Source organism: Puma concolor, chromosome D4 (assembly GCF_028749965.1).
Source record: "Puma concolor isolate L17-30 chromosome D4, mPumCon1.1.hap2, whole genome shotgun sequence".
NCBI classification, from domain to species: Eukaryota; Metazoa; Chordata; class Mammalia; order Carnivora; family Felidae; genus Puma; species Puma concolor.
In genome coordinates this window covers 97,694-113,626 of record NC_141679.1, presented here as the reverse complement: position 1 = coordinate 113,626, position 15,933 = coordinate 97,694, and the positions used below count along the sequence as shown (strand labels likewise).

Here is a 15,933-nt window from a genome sequence, read left to right as displayed (position 1 = left end):
TAGGAGTCTCAGAAGAAAGAGAAAAGGGGGCAGAAAATTTATTTGTGGAAACAATAGCTGAAAAATGCCCTAATTGGGGGAGGAAACAAACATCCTCATCCAGGAGGCTAGAGAATTCACATCAAAATGAACAAAATCAGGCCAACATCCAGACATATTGTAAGCAAACTTGCAAATTACAGTGACAATAAAGAAAAACTCTTAAAAGCAGCAAGACAAAGAGACCTTCACTTAGAAGGGAAGACCCATAAGGCTAGCTACCAGATTTCTGAACAGATACTTGGCAAGCCAGAAGCAAGTGACATCACATATTCAAAGTGCTGAATGGAAAAATCAGCAGCCAAGAATACTCTATCCAGCAAGTCTATCATTCAGAATGGAAGGAGACACAGACTTACCCAAACAAAAACTAAAGGTGTTTGTACCACTAAACCAGTCCTGCAAGAAATATTAAGAGGGACTCTTTGAGTGGAAAGGAGAGACCAAAAGTGACAGTATAGAGGTAAAAGACACAAATCAAGTAAAACATGAATATTTCTGTAAAAAATAGTTAAGGAACTCAGACATATGGATTTGAAATATAATAACATCTACCAAAAACCTAGGGAGGAGAACATAATGGGTTTCAAGGTAAATGACCATCAGCTTAATACAAACTGCTAAACGCAGAAGAGGTTATATAAATAACCCAGCAGTAACCATATATCAAAAACCAGTCACAAATATGCTAAGAATAAAGATAAAGAAATTAAAATATTTCACTAAAGAAAATGAGCAAAACATGAAAGACAGACAAGAAAGGATTGGAGAAAATCATTAGAAACGACAAGAAAACGGGTAATAAAATGGCAATACATACATACATATCAATCTTTTCTTTGAAGGTAAATGGAATGAATGCTCCAATCTAGAGACATAGGGTGTAAGAACGGATGAAAAAACAAAAGCTGGAGTAGCAATACTTGTATCAGAAAAAATGCACTTAAAGTACATAACAAGAGACAGAGGAGGACGTTATATAACAGTAAAGGGTACAGTCCAAAAGGAGATATAACAACTGTAAATATATCCCACAATTAAGTGGGATTTATTCCCAAGCTGCAAGGGTCGTTCAGTATTCGCAAATCAATCAATGTGATACAATATATCAACAGGAGAAAGGATAAGAACCATATGATCGGGGCACCTGGGTGGCTCAATCCTTTAGCAGTCTGACGTCAGCTCAGCTCATGACCTCATGATTCGTGAGTTCAAGTCCCACATCGGACTCTGTGCTGAAAGCTCAGAGCCAAGAGCCTCCATCGAACTCTGTATCTCCCCCACTCTTTCTGCCCGTTTCCTGCTCACACTCTGTCTCTCTCAAAATTAATAAACGTTAAAAGAAAAGAACCATACGGTCATTTCAATACATGAATAAAAAGCATTTGGCATACTACAACATCCTTTCATGATTATAACCCCCTAAAGTAGGTTTACAGGGAACATACATCAATGTAATATATGTTTTCTATGAAAACCCTGCAGCTATAATCAACCTTAATGGAGAAAATCTGAGAGCTTTTCCTATAAGGTCAGGAAAAAGACAAGGATGTTTACTCTTACCACTTTTAATAAACATAGCACTGGGAAGTCCAAGCTACAGCCAGCAGATAAATCAAACGAAATGAAATGAAACAAAACAACATAAATTAAATTAAATTAAAGTAAGGTAAAGTAAAGTAAAAGTAAAAGAAAAACTAATCCAAATCTGTAAGAAGTGAATCTTTCACACTTTGCAGATTACATGACACTATATATAGAAAACCCTAAAGAGTCCACACAATAACTGCTAGAAGTGATAAATGAATTCAAAAATTTCACCGGATACAAAATCATTGTACAGAAATCTGTTGCATTTCTAGACAATAATGAAGCAGTAGAGAGAGAAATTAAGAAAACAGTCCCATTTACAGTTGTACACCACATAATAAGGTATCTATGAATAAATCTATCCAAGGTGGTGAGCGACCTATACTCTGAAAAGTATAACACAGTGATGAAAGAAATACAAGATGACACAAAGAAATGGAAGGATATTCCACACTCATGGATCGGAAGTACAAATTTCATGGAAATGTCTATACTTCCCACAGCAACTGACACAACTAATGCAATCGCCATCAAAATAGCAACAACATTTTTCATAGAACTAGAATGGTCCTAAAATTTGTACAGAACCACAAAAGACCCAAATCTTCAGAGTAAACAACCTTTATGTAAAGTGATAATTATGGATGGAACTATGCCTCTGGATCTTCTGCTCCAAAACACAGGAGTCAGCCTAAGCATTTGAACAAACATTAGACATATCCCAAATTCTACAAAATACATTCTACAAAAGTACCCTCAAAACTTTGCAGATTATGAAAAATATGGAAAAACCTAAAAATCGTCATGAGCAAGTGGAGCCTAAGGAGACAGGATGACTGTAATGTGCCAGCTGGGATGAGTCTGAAACAGAAGAAGTTAAAACCGAAGCAATCTGAATACAAATATAAAATTAGTTAATACTACCATATCTCTTCGGGATATTGATTGTGATCATGTATCAACTTAGAGGACATCAATAGTCAGAAAACACTCTGATGTGTGTGGAGACTCAATAATATCTTCTCAATTTTTCTGGTAACTAGAAACCCATCACGATTGAAAAGATTATTAGTAATCATGATTTTATGTTTTCAACACATAATATTATATGACTAGTTCTGGTATTAGTTACTAGTAATGGCCATGTACCTATTGTTGTTCTTACTATTGTGTAATTTAAATAATAGCATTCATGGTACAGAAAACTCAATGCATGATATACACTTCATAGAAACATCTACTTTACATATTTTAAGATAATAACGTATGTATACACCACTGTATTATGTGGTATGTAAATTAAGTGTTTTTTGGATCTTGAATGAACATGTCATTAAATGGCATTCCATAAAGGCGGTTATCCTAGATAATGAATGATACTCAGATTTTACAGGATGTACTTCACATTATACCTGAACAGTGTCCAAAAAAGAAAACATACATACACACGGCCAGATGGATCATTGTGACTGGCTCACTTATTGTAAAGAATCCTTGCTTTAATATTTTCACGCATATTTTTAGCAGGAATACAAGAGAATGAAATATTTCCAAATCAAAGAGATGTGCAAAGGCTGGAAGAATGATAGGGTGTTTTAGGGGTTTCAGAAGGAAAAGATGTGACCATGAAGTGGCAGTCACAGGCAAGCAGGTTTCTCTCATCCACTTTGACAGGTTTTCATGAGGGGATGTCCATCACAGCATGTGATCTGCAAAAGGGTAAGACCCAGAAGTACCAGAGGGAAAGACAACGCTTTAGGAAGAGGTGACTTGGAAAGGGTGCTTCTGTGCCTAAGTGATGGCTCAGCAACTTGGCTGGGTGTCCCTGGGTCAAAGATTTGAGAAGGCCAGCAGTAACCTAGACTCACAAAGATCTTAGTAACATACATCAATGTAACTTAGAGTCACAAAAATCTTAAAGCCACAGAGTTGATCTTCATCTACGATTAGGAGATGGTCACAGTTTTATAGGATATGATAATCAGGCCGGCAGTAGATGGCTAAAATATTATTTAGGGCTATGTTTTTAATAAAAAAATCAATGTGCAAAAATATGGGTTTGGAATGTAAAGAAAACTCACAGGACCGTCATGGAGTTACTTACGTTAAGGCCCCATATCACTAACCCTAAATTCATTCCTGTAGGAATGTAACCTTTAACCAGTCAGCAATGAAATTCCTAGTCAGTGCTGGAAATTTAACTGATAGACCCCTGCCATTCCCTCAGGGAGGAAATCTTGCCTAAATAATGTAGTCCATGCCACTAAATTTGTTTTAAGTTTATTTATTTTGAGAGAGAGAGAGAGAAAGAGAGCACATGCAAGGGAGGGGCAGAAATAGAGGGAGAGAGAGAAGCCCATGACCACGAGGTCATGATCTGAGCCAGGATCAAGACTCGGACACTTAACCAAGTAATCCAGGCACCCTGAGAATGTGGAGTTTCAAAGGTTAGCAGGCTTGGCTGGGATACAGCCCTGAGGGCACTGGCCTAGCCCTTGAGAGAAGGCAGCAAACTACCTACAGGCACATGGTATGGAAACAGTGACCTGTACATTGCCTGGTGCACACAGTGGGGCGATTATACACTCATCATGGAGAGCATCCCTGAGAGGCAGTGTTAACAAGAGGACAAAGGAGCTAGGACAGGCGAGGTGTGTGGGACCATTTTCCTCCTCTTCCCCACAGCATAGACACAGAGCCATCTGCTGGAAACATGGTCATCTCCACACTGGCTGCCTAAGATGCTTACACCAACCCCACATTCCTGGGCTCTGGTGAGACTGGCCTTCTAGGTCAATCAGGCTTGACTCAGTCCCAATGGAGGTGTCCCCTTCCCCAGAAGACCAGTGGAAGCCCATGACCACACCACCTCTCTTGACCAGACAGTTCTGCAGAGCTTCACTTCGAGTGGCAGTCATTTCAAGTCTCATTTAAGAAGCAGATCGGAGCTGACCTAGATAAAACTCAGCACATTCTGGCCAAGGACCATACATTGTCCATACAACTGGCCTGAAGAATAATGCAGCCAGAACACAAAACAGTCTATGCAACACACACCACAGACACTCCCTGATGTGTCAGCCCCTGGACACTAGATGACCTCCTCTTCATAAAGCCATTCATCTCACAGGCAGCTAACATAATAAGCGTTTGTAACACAGAGAAGGCAAAAACTCAGCCAAAATGCCAAGACAAGAGCAATGCATCCCAAATGAAAGAACAAGATAAGGTTATGGCCAGAGAAGTGGAAGGAACACTTCCAAACGCATTCTATGAGGCCAGCTTGGCCTTGAGTCCAAACTGGGCAAAGACCCCACTAGAAAGGAAAACTACAGACCAATTACCCTGATGAACCTGGATGCAAAAATTCTCTACAAAAATTAGCGAACTGGATCCAACAATACATACAAATAATTATTCACCACAATGAATTGGATTTATTCCTAGGATGCACCACCAATTCAATATCTGCAAATCAACTGATGTGATACATCACATTGATAAAAGAAAGGATAACAACCATATGATCTTCTCAATAGATGCAGAAAGAGCATTTGACAAAATGCAGCATCCTTTCTTGATGAAAAAAAAGCACTCATGAAAGGAAGGATAGAAAGATCTTGTCTGAATATCAGTATGTCCAGATACAAAAGTCCCACAGCTAATATCATCTTCAATGAGGAAATACTGAGAGCTTTCCCCTTAAAATCAGGAACACGACTGGGATGTCCACTCTCACCACTGTTATTCCACAAACTGTTGGAAGTCCTAATCTCAGCAAGCAGACAACAAAAAGAAATACAAGGTGCCCAAATTGGCAAGGAGGGTCAAACTTTCCCTCTTTGCAGACATGATACTTTCCAAGGAAATCCAAAAGACTCCATGGAAAAACCGTTAGGACTGATACTGGAATTCAGGAAAGTCTCAGGATATAAAATCAATATACAGAAGTTGATTGCATTTCTATACACCAATAATGAGTCAGCAGAGAGAAATCAAGGATTGATGTACTTTACAACTGCACTGAAAACCATCAAATACCCAGGGGTAAACATAACCAAAGAGGTAAAAGATCAGTACACTTAAAACAATAGAGGGGCGCCTGGGTGGCTCAGTCGGTTAAGTGTTGACTTCGGTTCAGGACATGATCCCGCATTTGTGAGTCTGAGTCCTGTGATGGGCACTGTGCTGACAGCTTGGAGCCTGGAGCCTGCTTCAGAGTATGTCTCCCTCTCTCTGTCTTTCTGACCCTCCCCTGCTCATGTGCTCTCTCTTTCTCTCTCTCTCTCTCTCAAAAATAAACAAACATTAAAAAAATAAAGGAACAAACCATACAACGTCTATGAAAGAAATGGAAGAAACATAAAAAAATGGAAAAACATTCCATGCTCATGGATGAGAAGAACAAATATTGTTAAAATGTCAATACTACCCAAAGCAATCGACACATTCAATGCAATCCCTATCAAAACAACACCAGCATTCCTCACAGAACTAGAACAAACAACCCTAAAATTTGTAGGGAGCCAGAAAAGACTCCAAATCGCCAAAGTCATGTTGAAGAAGAAAACAAAGCTGGAGACATTACAATCTGGACTTTATGGTGTATTAGAAAGCCGCAATCATCAAGACAGTATGGTACGGGCACAAAAACGGACACAGACATCAATGGAACAGAATAGGGAACCCATAAATGGACCCTCAAACATATGGCCGAGTAATCTTTGATAACACTGGAAAGAGTATCCAATGGAAAAACAAAAGTCTCTTCAGCAAATGGTACTGGGAAAACTGGACAGTGAGAAGAATGAATCTGGACTATGTTCTTAAACCACACACACACACACACACACACACACACACACACACACACACACACACCTCAAAATGGATGAAAGATCTAAATGTAAGAAAGGGACCATCAAAATCCTAGAGGAGAAAACAGGCAATCTACCTCCTTGATCCTGGCCACAACAACTTCTTGCTTGTCACGTCTCTGAAGCAAGCACGTCTCCTTCTGCACAGCAGAGGACACAATCAGCAGAACTGAAAGGCAACTGAATGAAATGGGAGAAGATATTTGCAGGTGACATATCAGATAAAGGGTTAGTATCCAAAATCTATAAAAAATTATCACACTCAACACCCAAAAACCAAATACTCCAGTGAAGAAATGGGCAAAAGACATGAAGAGACACTTTAACAAAGATGGCATCCAGATTGGTCACACATGAAAAGATGCTCAATCTCACTGGTCATCACTGAAATACAAATCGAAACCACAATGAGATATCCCCTCACACCTATCAGAATGGCTAAAATTAACATCTCCGAAAAAGACAGATGTTGGCAAGGATGCAGAGAAAGGGAACGCTTTTGAAATGCTGGTGGGAATGCAAAGTGGTGTAGCCACTCTGGAAATAGTATGCAGATTCGTCAGAAAAACTAAAAATAGAACTACACTAGGCCCCAGCAATTGCACTACTACGTATTTATCCAAAGGATACACTAATGCTGAGTCGAAGTGGCACATGCACTGCACTGTTTATAGCAGCATTATCAACAATAGCTACATTATGCAAAGAGCCGAAATGACCATTGACAGATGAATGGATAAAGAAGATGTGGTATATTCATACAATGAAATATTACTCAGCAGTCAAAAAGAATGAAATCTTGCTATTTGCAACAACATGGATGGAACCAGACTTTATTATGCTAAGGAAAATATGTCAGAGAAAGACACACATCATATGATTTCTCTCATCTGTGGAATTTAATACAACTGATGAACATAGTGAAAGGAAAGCAAAAATAAGATACAAACAGAGAGGGAGTCAAACGATAAGAGACTCTTAAATACAGAGAAGAAACTCAGCGTTCCAGGAGGGTTACTGAATAGGGGTATGGGCTAAATGGGTGATGGGCATTACGGGCGGCACTTGGGATGAGTATTGGGTATATTTTGTACTTGACGGATCACTAAATTCTACTGCTGAAACTGTATTCCACTATAAAGTAACTAACTTGGGCTTAAATAAAAAAAAAAAGAAATATTAAAAAGAAGTAAAGAAATGTACTACCAGTCAAAAGGAAAGAATATTTAAATCAGGCTCTTTGAGTGGAAATGAAGGACTAAAAGTGTTACAGACAAGAAAGGATCAGAGAAAACATCAAGAAACAATGGCAAAACAACTAGTAGAATGGCACTAAATATATACCTATCAATAATCACTCTAAATGTACAATGACTAAATGCTCCAATCATAAGACATTGGATAGGGTGTCAGAATGGACAAAACAAACAAACAAACAAACAAACAAACAAAAACAACACCTATCTAGATGCTTCCTACAAAGCTTTATTTGGACTTAAGTCATCTTCAGATTTAAAGTGAGGGAATGAAGAAACATTTATTATGCCAATAATGTCAAAAGAAAGCCAGTAGCAATACTTATATCAGGCAAAATAACCTTTAAAACCAAGACTCTATTTTGGGACCCTTTGGGTAAATACCTAATAGTGACATTTCATGAACCCAGTATTTATATCAGCATTATCAACAGGGATCCATAGAGAAAGCCCAAGGATCCATCAACTGATGAAGGTATAAAGAAGTTGTGGTGTGTGTGTGTGTGTGTACGTATGTATACGCATATGTACATATGTACATATGTGTACGTTCATATATACAAACATATGTACAATGAAATATAACTCAACTTCAAGAAGAATGAAATCTTGCCATTTGCAATGATGTGGATATAGCTAGAATCTATTATGCTAAGTGAAATATGTCAATCAGAGAAAGACAAATATATGATTTCACTCATGTGGAATTTAAGAAACAAAACAGATGAAAACATGGGAAAGGGGCAGGAAAAGAGAAGAGTGGTAACAAACCACATGAGTCTCTTAATGTTAGAGGAAAAAACTGAAGGTTGATGGAGGGAAGTGGGTCAGCGCTGGGCTAGATGGGGGACGAGTATTAAGGAGAGCACTTGATGTGATGAGCACTGGGTGTTGTATGTAAGGGATGAATCACCAAATTCTACTCCCGAATCCGAGAATGCACTGTATGTCAACTATGACTTAAATTAAAATAAATAAATGAATGAATGAATAAATAAATAAATAAATAAATAAATAAATAAAGGCATAACAAGAGATGAAGACGAACACTATCTCATACTAAAAGGAACAACCAAACAAGAACATCCTATGATTGTAAATTTTGATGCACCCAACATGCAATCACCAAGTATATAAAATATTTAACAACAACCATAAAGGAACTCATTTATTATAATGTAATAATAGTAGAGGACTTTAACACATCGCTCACATCAATGGACAGAAGCTGTAAACAGAAAATCAACAAGGAAACAATGGCTTTGAATGACACACTGGACCAGATGGGTTTAACAGATATATTCAGAACACTCCATACTAAAATGGCAGAGTACATATTCTTTTCAAGCGCACATGGGACATTCTCCAGAAATGATCACATTCCAGGTCACAAATCAGAAGAAGAACAGCAGAAGGAAGGAAGTAATAGAGATTAAGGCGTAAATAAGGGATATACAAACCAAAAAGACACTAGACCAAATCAATGAAACCAGGGGCTGGTTCTTTGAGGACAGTAATCAACATGAAATCTTCTAGGCAGACTTTTCAGTAAGAAGAGAGAAAGGACTCAAATAAATAAAATCACAAATAAGAAAGGAGAAATAACAGTCCAAACCACAAAAATACAGTTAGAAGATAATATTACGAACTATATGCAACAAATTGGACACTCTGAGAAAAATGGACAAATTCCTATAAACACACAAACTATCAAAACTGAAATGGGAAGATACATACAATCTGAAAACAGAAAGAAATCAAATCAGTAATAAAAAAAAATCTCCCCCCAACACAAGAGTTCTGGGCCAGATGGTTTAACTGATGAATTCTACCATCTATTTAAGGAAGAGGTAATATGTATTCTCCTCGAATTATTACAAAAAATAAAAAAGAAGGAAAACTTACAAATTCATCTTATGAGGCCATCATTACCATGATACCAAAACCAGATAAAGCCTCCACTAAAACCGAAAACTTCCGGGACGCCTGTGTGGCTCGGTCGGTTTACTGTCTAACTCTTAATTTCGAATTAGGACATTATCTTGCGGTGCGTGCATTCGAGTCCCACGTTGGACCCTGCCATGACAGTGTGGAGCATGGCCAGGATTCTCTCTCTCCCTATCTCTGTGCCCCTCCCTCACTTTTATGTACTCTAAGGGAAGAAATAAACATTTAAAAAATGTTAAAAAAATTTTTAAATAAAACTGTAGACCAATAGCCTGATGACTATGTATGCAGAAATTCTTATTAAAATACCTTCAAATTAAAGTTAACAATACATTAATAGAATCATTTACCATAATAAAGTGGGATATATTCCTGGGCTGCAAGCGTGGTTCCACATTCACAGATCAATCAACATGATGCACCACAATAATAGAAGAAAGGATAAGAACAATATGATGCTTTCAACAGATGCAGGAAAACTGTTTGACAAAATGTCACATCCATTCATGATAAAAACCCTCAGCAAAGTACATTGAGACTCAACCTACCTGCACATAATAAAGGTCATCTAGGAAAAACCCACAGCTCATCTCATCCTCAATGGGGAAAAATTGAAAGTTTTTCCTCCAAGATCAGGGACAAGATAGGAATGACCCCTCTCACCACTGTTATCCCACATAGTATGGGAAACCCCAACCACAACACTCAGATAACAAAAAGAAATAAGAGGCATCCAAATCGGCAAGGAAGAAGTAGCACTTTCGCTATTTGGAACTGACATGATGTGTTCTATAAAAAACATGAAAGACTCCCTTAAAAATCGCTAGAATTGATATATATGAACTCGACAAATCACAATATACAGAAATCAAGCTACATAGATGTATTGCATTTCTAACACAAATCATGAATTAACACAGAGAGAAAGTAAGGGATCAACCCCATTGACAGGCTCACAAATACCACAAGAAACCAGGAATAAACCTAACCAAAGAGGTGAAAGACCTGTACTCTAAAGGCTGTGAAACACTGATGAAAGAAATGGAAGAGGACAGAAAGAAATGGAAATACATTTCATGTTCACGGATGGGAAGCACAAAATACTGTTAAAATGTCTACATTCCTCAAGACAATCTACACATATAATGAAATCCCTATCACACTAACAAAAACATTTGTCACAGAACAAGAACAAATAATCTCAAAATTTGTATGGAATAACAAAAGTCCCCAAACAGCCAAAACAAAATTGAAGAAGAAAAGCAAAGCTGGAGACATCACAATTCCAGACTTTAGGCTATATTACAAAGCTGTACTGATCAGAACAGTATCGTACTGGCAAAACAACAACAACAACAACAACAACAACAACAACAACAACAACACAGAGGCAGACATCAATAGAATAGAAACCCAGAAATGAACTCACACCTATATGGTCAATTAATTCTCAACAAAGCAGGAAAGAATATCCAATGGGAAAAAAGATAATCTTGGCACACATGGGTGGCTCAATCAACAAAGTGTGTGATTGTGAATTCAGCTCAGGTTATGATCTCAGGGCAGTGCAGAACATGAGTGGGATATTCTCTCTATTTCTCTCTGCCCCTCTTCTGCATGCTCTCTCTCTCTCTCTCACAAATAAATAAACTTAAAAAAAGGCTCCTCAACTATGGTTTTGGAAAAACTGGACAGCAACCTGCAAAACAAAACAAAAACAACAGACCGCTTTCTTACAACATACACAAAAATAAATCCAACATGGATAAAGACCTATATGTGAAACCTGAAACCATAAAAATCCCAGAGGATAACACGGGTAGTATCTTATTTGACATTGCCTGCACAAACGTCTTTGTAGATATATCTCTAGAGGTAAGGGAAACAGAAGCAAAAATAATGAGACTTCATAAAAAGTAAAACCTTCAGTCACCAAGGAAATAATCAATAAAGCTAAAACATCAACAGAATGATATTTGCAAACGACATCGGATAAAGGATTAGTGCCCAAAATATATACAGTTATACAGCACCCAAAAAAGGAGACATCTGATTAAAAATGGGCAGACACGAATGGATATTTCCTGAAGGAAGACATATACATGGCCAAGAGACACATGAAAAAATGCTCAACAATACTGATCTTCAGGGAAATACAATTCAAAAGTACAATGAGATAACACATCACATATGTCACAATGACTAAAATCAATGAAGGATGAAACAGCAGGTGTTGCCAAGGATGTGGGGAAAGAATAACCCTCTTGCACTGTGAGTAAGAATGCAAACTGGTGCAGCCACTCTGGAAAACATCATGGAGATTTCTCAAAAAAAAAACAAAAAAAAAACAAACAAAAAACTGGAAAAAGAAGTACCTTACAATCCAGCAATTTCACTACAAGGCATTTCCACAAAGAATACAAAATCTTCAAAGGGATACATGCACCGTGATGTTTACAGCAGCATTTTCTACAACAGCCAAATTACGGAAAATTCCCAAGCATCCATCAACTGATGAATAAATTGAGATGTGGTATATGGAATGTAATATTATTTAGCCGTAAAAACATGAAATCTTGTCATTTGCCATGAGCTGGATGGAGCGAGAGAATGTTATCCTGGGTGAAATAAGCCTTTCAGACAAAGACAAATACCAGATGATTCCACTAACACATAGAAATAAAAGAAAACAAAGCGGGGGGGGGGGGGGGAAGGAGACAGTGACAAACAGACTCTTAACTAGGAAACAAACTGAGGGTTTCCAGAGCAAGGTGGGGAAGGGGTGAAACAGCTGCTGGGGATTAAGAAGTGCACCTGGGATGAGCACCGGGTGACGTGTGGAAGGGTTGCTCTATATTGTACACCTGAAACTAATACTACACTGAATCTTTACTCACTGCAATTTAAATTAAAGATAACGTACGTTAATGACAGGTACCTCCAGGTTTTCTGTAGTTTGCAATCACTTCACTAGGTTGGAAAAATAACCATGAAATTTTTTAAAAAGCATGTATGATGTGGGGGACAGTTTGTGCCCTTACCTCGGTCTCTGGTTCCAGCAGGACTCGGAAAGTGGGTCCCAGCTCATTCTTCTAGAAGGTCCTGAGACGAACATTTCGTGTATTCAAGTCCTAATGGAATGCAGCTCCCGTTCTTCTGAATTTCTGTCAGGGTTTCTTCCCGGAAACAAGCCTGAATCTGGAACAAACCATCGACTGCATCGATGAGGTGATGTCATGGGACCCTGCAATCCACGAGACCTTTGGTAAAATACGTCTTGTTCAAATACTGTCCAGGAAGGGGAGGAATGAAACACGGGAATTGCCCAGAAAATGCAAGGGCCTGTGCAGCTCAGCAATCAGCTTGCCCAGGGAAGCCACCCAGTGCTCATTCCTCAGCACTCAGTACAACAAGGCAGATACTCTGTGGGACTCAGGAGATGCCAAGTTGCTGCAAAGCTCCCAAGGTCTCCCCTGGGGCAGGCGGCAGAACCTGCTGGAAATGCGGCTCTGCTCTCTGTACTGAGGCAGCGGCAGAGGCCCTGAGTCCTCTGGGAGCAATAGAAGCCCTTCCTGCTCTGAAGTGCCCTGGGTCAGAAAAGCCGATGGTGCGCCCTCTGCTGGCCATCACTGCCTAGGCAGAGGGCCCGCCCCTCCGGGTCTGTGGTGCTCCAGCTCTCTCTGCTGGCCATCATAGGAATTCTTGGAATGTGGAAGGCCCTGGTCGTTCAGCTGAGACACTGAAGGTGCTCTGTGCAACTAAACCTGTTCTCCACATTGGGAAAGGTTTTAATGACAGGGCCTGGGACACAAAGAAATCTTTTCCTTCTCCTTTCTTGTGAGTGAAGGATGAAACCGAATTTATTAATGCAATGACATCATTTGTAATGTTTTAAGCAATGTTCACATAAAAATAGACCGCCAGTTTACACTTGCTGAGCAAGAGATAATTGTGTTTACCACCAAAATCTTAGGTCAGATAAGGAATGAACACCTTTGAGAGAGATACTGGCATCAGCTATGGAATGAATGAGTCCTAGGGATACAAGGGACAGCCAATGTAATGGAGTCAACCCTGTAATAATAGTGTTGCATGCTTTCACATGATAGCTACACTTGTGCTGAAGTACAATATAATTTATAGACATATGGAATGACTACAATATATGCCTAAAACTCATAAAACAAATGTGTGAACAATATTTTAATTAAAAATAGACATCCTTTACCCTATCTTTAATTTCTCCTTCTTGCCAATAAACTATCATTCCTGGGGCGCTTGGGTGGCTTAGTCGGTTAAGCGTCCAGCTTGACAAAAGTCGTGATCTTGCAGTCCATCAAAAGAAATCTGCAGTAGCAATACCTTTATCAGACAAAATAGATTTGAAAAGAAAACTGTAACAAGAGACAAAGAAGGACACTATAATAATAAAAGATACAATCCAACAAAAAGAACAATTGTAAACATATATGCACTCAACCTGAGAGCATGCAAATACACAAAACAGTCCAAAACTAAAGAATTGATAGTCATCCAATAATAGTAGCACACTTTAACACCCCAATGACATCAATGGAGAGATATTTCTATCAGAAAATCAACAAGGAAGTAGAGACTTTGAATGATAGAGTAGACCAGATGGACTTACCCGATATTTTTAGACATTCCATCCTAAAACAACACAATACACATTCTTTTCATGTGCAAATACAACATTCCCCACACTCGATAAAATATTAGGTCATAAAACAAGCGAAAACAAAATCAAACCGATCGACGCCATACCACGTGTCTCTTCAGACCAAAATGATATGAAACTAGAAGTCTACAACAAGAAAAAAAAATCTGGAAAAGGCACAAAATCATGGAATTTAAATAACATGCTACTAAAAAATCAATGGCTCACCAAGAAATCAAAGAGAAAATCCAAAAAAACATGGAAACAAATGAAAATGAAAACACAACAATCCAAACTTCTGTAAGCAGGAAAACTGCTTCTAACAGGGAAGTTTATAGCAATACAAGTCTGCCTCAGGAAAAACAAAAACAAAACACTGAAGCAAACTCCATAAACTTATAAGTATAAAAGCCAGACAAAGGACAACAAAACTCCCAAACAGCAGAATGAAGAAAATTATTAAAATCCCAAGAAATAAATGATATAGAGCTTAAAACTATGCACCCCATGCACCAAAAACGGATGAGGCAGTAGGTGAAATCCTATCATAACGAGAGAGGGCAAGGTGATGGTGTGAAACAGTCCAGAGCCAAGCTCGAATGGGGCGAGGTGAAAACAACCACCAGTGCAGACAGACAGGGACGAAAAAAATGAGCACAATCCCACCCAGAGGGGAGGGCTGTGTCCACGCATGAACATCTCCCCGCTCCAAGTGGGTGTGCAAGCATGACCTACTTTATGTCCTAGCCCTAACCCTAACACTAACCCAAATCACAAAACCTAAACCTAACAGCTAACCCTAACCATAACCCTAATACTAAACCCTGCCCCTATCCCGAGGCCTAAACCCAACACTAACCCTACTGAACCAACAAAGTAAACATAACCCAAACTAACCCTAACCTTGACCAAAAAACTCTAACCCTAACCTTATAAATCTAACACTAAAGCCCTAACCTTAATGCTCTGTCTGAACCTGCTAACCCTACATTATAAAACTTAAAACTAACCCTAACCATAAAACTCAAACACTAACCCTAACGCTAACCGTTAATCCAATCCCCACACCCGTAACACCAACCCAAGTCATAGACCTAGACCTCACCTTATCCCTAAACCTAATGCAAAAACTAACACTAATGCCATCAACTAACCCTAACCCGACCATCTAACCATTACCCTAACTCTCAAACCCAAACCATAACCCTAAACCTAAGGCTAACCCAAGCCCAAACCTAATGCCTAAACCTAACTCTAACTCCAAACCCTAACCCTTAACCATAACACTAAACACTAACCATAACCCTAAACATAACCCTAATGCATAAACCTAACTCTAACCCCTAACACTAACCCCTAACACCAACCCTAACCATAACCCTAACCCCTAACACCAAATCCAATCCCAAACCCTAACCCAAATGCACACGACACACAGGAATGATGTCACATCCACACTGGTGAAGTCCCTGGTCAGAACATTAACCCTAGTTAAGGATCATTCTAGATGGGGACCCAATTCCTATCGCTGAGAACACCACAAACA

General features: G+C 38.8%; 1 long non-coding RNA gene across 3 annotated transcripts in view; it reads right to left on the bottom strand.

Moving 5' to 3' along the window:
* Positions 1-13,076, bottom strand: part of LOC147574628 (uncharacterized) — a 45,283-nt gene extending 32,207 nt beyond the window's left edge. For 2 of the 3 annotated variants that reach the window (XR_015243355.1, XR_015243356.1), the window contains exon 1: positions 12,751-13,076. This is a non-coding gene — a long non-coding RNA (uncharacterized LOC147574628). The remainder of the gene's footprint in view (positions 1-12,750) is intronic. The other variant, XR_015243357.1, reaches the window with a different exon arrangement.
* Positions 13,077-15,933: the final 2,857 nt, after the last annotated feature.